This window comes from Lepidochelys kempii, chromosome 8 (genome assembly GCF_965140285.1).
Source record: "Lepidochelys kempii isolate rLepKem1 chromosome 8, rLepKem1.hap1, whole genome shotgun sequence".
NCBI classification, from domain to species: Eukaryota; Metazoa; Chordata; order Testudines; family Cheloniidae; genus Lepidochelys; species Lepidochelys kempii.
The window spans coordinates 105,947,942-105,951,995 of record NC_136387.1 but is presented as its reverse complement, the minus strand read 5'-3'; positions in this window follow the sequence as shown (position 1 = coordinate 105,951,995).

Below are 4,054 nucleotides of genomic sequence, written 5' to 3'. Positions count from 1 at the left end.
CCCTGCCCCATGAATTTCGTTATGTGCACCAATATGGAGGTGATGGGCCACACAGGGTCGTGTCACACATCACCTCCATATTGGTGCACAGAACAAAATTCATTCCACACATGGGTGGGAAAAATTAGAGGGACACTGATTGGTTCTGCCAGGCACTGCAAGGTAGCGCTGATGGCTGGCTGCAATAGCCGACGTTACCTGACTGAGACTGGAGTTCCGAGGGGCCGGGGGCCGCCGCGGATCCAGTACGTCCAGCCGCCACGTGGGGCAGTGCAGTGTCAGAAGACCAGGCTGTCCAAGGTGGTGAAGTGACCTGCTGAGAGTAGGACAGTGAGTCCCAATTCTGGGGGCCCCGTGGAAAGTGTTATGTATTGTGGATAGCCCGCGATAGCCTCCTCCTTTCTGGGACTCTCTGCATCCCACTGCTCATCCCTCCAAAATACCACTGCTCACATCCGCTTCCTCTCCTGCTGCTCCAGCCCCATCACTTCCTCCTCAAGCCCCTGCGCTCTCTTCCTCTCTCCTTCAAACAGCACATCAGTTCCCAGGGCCCTGCACTGGCCTGAGCCCTCCCAAATCTCTGTTCCTTTATCCTGGGTTGTACCCTCTCCTCCACAGGACCTCTCTGGCTATCCTGCAAGATACCTAACACATGGCCTTCTCTCTCTGTGTCCCTCAGCATCCTCCCTCCACGCGGCTCCTTTGGCTTCCTGCTCTTCTTGGTTCTTCCAATTCTTCTGTGCCACCCCTTATGCCTGGAAAAGCCCCCCAGTCCCTGTGTGGCTGGCTGCTGCTCTCCTCCTTCAAATCCAGGTAACCTCCTCAATGAGTTCTCAGCCCTTACTCCTCTCTCAATTGCTGTCCTGTGTATCAAATTTGTGTGTGTTAGAGCATAAGCTCATCAGAGCAGAGACGCTGGTCTCAATCCTGAGAGGAACTGAGCACTCTCCTTTCCCAGTGAAGTCAGTGGGGGATGAGGGAACTCAGGACTTCACAGGATCAAGCCCTCTGGTATGTGCTGTGCAATGCTGTGTATGCTCTAGCTCTCCATAAATAAAATACCAATGATAACCATCTTAAAGTAACAATAATAGCCAGGTGAAAAGCTCTTTGCCACCGTGTCAGGATTGGAGCTGGCTCAAGGACTGAAGGAAATAATTGCAAAAATGTTTGCAAATTGAAAAATATGTTTTTGTTCTGTTTTTTTTGTAATGGCCCCATTTTATTTTCCAATTTTCCCCCACAGCATAATTTTATTTAATTAAAATGTTTTAAAAATCAGAATTTTAAAAAAATAAATTTTGAAATTTTGAAAGAAATCACAGCATCTGCCTAAATCAAAATCGGCAATAAAATATTCCTCTCTCTTGCTGCAAATTGGGGGCGGAGGGTGTAAATAGAGAAATAAGGGGTATTTTTAATTAAAAATATCCATTAATATTTTAAAAAAACCAGAAATATCTGAATGTGTCAGCAAAAAATTAGAAAAAATATGAAATTTAATTATTTCACTTTATTGAACTACAGAGAGTAGTTATCCAGGCTTTGCCCAGTGGAGTCAGTCCTGGGCCTCGTGCTATTCAACATTTTTATGAATGACTTGTGTAATGAAGTGCAGTTTGTGGATTACATCAAGATAAGAGGGGTTGTAAGCACTTTGGTGGACTGGAGTAGAATTCAAAACGACCTTGACAAATTGGCAAATTGGTCTGAATTCAGCAAGATGACATTAAATAAAGTTAAATGCAAGAAAAAATAAAGGAAGTAAAGATAAAATCCACAGCTACAAAATGGGGAATGACTGTCCTGACAGCAGTACTGCTGAACAGGATCTGGGGACTATAGTGGATCACACACTGAAATGAACCAACAATGGGACAGAGTTGCAAAAAAGTCTGATATCACTGTGGGGTGTGTGAAAGTGTGAAAGGGAAAAGAGGATTTTTGTGCAGTTATTTTAGTTTGGTTCAGAGACAAAGCAAGAAACAGGCCAACTTATTTTAGTGTATTAACAGGATTGTTGTTAACTCAGGAGGTAACTGTCCTGCTCTAGGCGGTTCTGATTAGGTCTCAGCTGGAGTATTGTGTCCAGTTCTGGGCCCTGCACTTTAGGAAAGATGTGGACAAATTGGAGAGAGTCTGAAGGAGAGCAACAAAAATGATCAAAGATTTAGAAAACCTGACCTCAGAGGAAAGGTTAACAAAATCGGGCCTGCTTACTCTTGAGAACAAAAGATTAAGGAGGAACCTGATAGTCTTAAAAATGTTAAGGGCTGTGATAAAGAGGATGGTGATCAATTGTTCTCCATGTTCACTGAAGGTAGGACAAGAAGTAATGGGCAGCGAGAGAGATTTAGGTTAGATATTAGGAAAAACTTTGTAGCTGTCAGGGTTGTGAAGCTCTGGAACAGGCTTCCAAGGGAGGTTGTGGAAAACCCGTCACTCCAAGCTGGACAGACACCTGTCAGGGACCTACGTTTACTTGGTCCTGCCTCTGCACCGGGGACCTGGACTAGACGGCCTCCCCGGGTGTGTCTACACTGCAATTAAACACCCGCGACTGGCCTGGGCCAGCTGACTCGGGCTTGTGGGGCTCCGGCTCGGGGGCTGTAGACGTTTGGGGTCAGGCGGGAGCCCGTGCTCTCAGACCCTGCACGGTGGGCGGATGTCTTGCCGCAGTGCAGACATACTCTTCAGGTCCCTCCCAGCCCTACATTTCTAGGTGGCTGCCTCCTCTGTAGCTCGGGGGAGCTGGGGAGCTGCTGGCAGTGTCTCGCTGGGAGCAGAATGCCTTGTTGCTGTATTTACCCTCCCTCCTCCTCCCAGCCACCCCCGGGGCTCCTGTCTGTGGCTAACCTCCCCCCCCGGCCTCCAGTCAGGCGCTCGCTGCTGTTCAGCGCGCTGGGGGCCACAGATCCACTGCGGCGGGACCGCAGCCGCCGTCCGCCGGCGCCTTATTTCCTAGGTACCTCTAGGCGGAGCTGCACCAGGGGAGGACATGGGCGCCCGCTAGAGTTCCCGCCAAATTGGCTGAGCCTCCCCGTGCTGGGCAGGAGAGTGGCTCAGCCAGCGCTCGCCGCCCGCCCTCAGCCCCAGCCTCGGCCTGGGCGCGGGGCCCCAGCGTTTGTCCCGCTGCGTCCCAGCTGTGGCCTGGGGCTGCTTTTCCCTTGTCCCCGTGGCTCCGTGCCCCCGCTGAGGCGTTTGCAGCGTGAGGTCGGCCCCGCAAGGCCGAGGCCGGAGGGACAGTCTGTGCCGCCCGCTCTGCCCCCCCGGCGACTGACGGGTGGGGAGCCTGGCCCTCGGCAGGCAGAAGCGGTTCCCCGCCCCGTAACCGGAGGGGAGGGGAACGGCGCCGGAGGGAAAGTCACAGCGACGCCGCTCGAGCCCGAACCAGCAGCCGCGTGCCTCGCTCCTGACCCTCCCCTCCCGCTGTGGATGGGGGCAGTGGACACCGCCCAGACGTTGCCAGCACTGGGGAGTGTGGTAAGGAGCCTCCAGGCCTAGCTGCCACATCTCCAGCATGGCTCCCAAGGGCTCCCCACTGATATCCCAGGGTGGGGCTTCCTGCGGGGACACAGAGCCACGTGGGCCCCATCCGGCCGAGAGGGGCAGAACCATGGGAAGTCCCATCTGGAGGAAGCTGGTGCCAGGGCATTCAGGCTTCTGAGAAGACCATTCTCCTACGCCAGCCCCATGCTTGTGAAACCCAGAAACAGGGACCCCAGGCGGCAGGAGCCCATAAGTCCGGCCTGCTTGAAGCATCATTTAAGGGTATCCTTTAAGTCAGTGGTCCTCAAACTTTTCAGGGCTGCACTCCCCTTACTCCTGTTCCCCCATGCTCTCCCCCCACCCCGGGCCCAGAGTGCTTTGCATTTATAGCTATTCCAGTTCTAGATCTCATCCCAGGCTACTTATCTGCCTCCCTCCTTTCCCGTGTGAAAGTACATACAAGAATGAATGGTATAAAGCAAAAGTAGCTCGGGCAGTTCTGTTCATCCTTTTTCTTACAAAAGAAAAGACCACCAATGAAACCAGAAACTGGCAAACTCAGAAC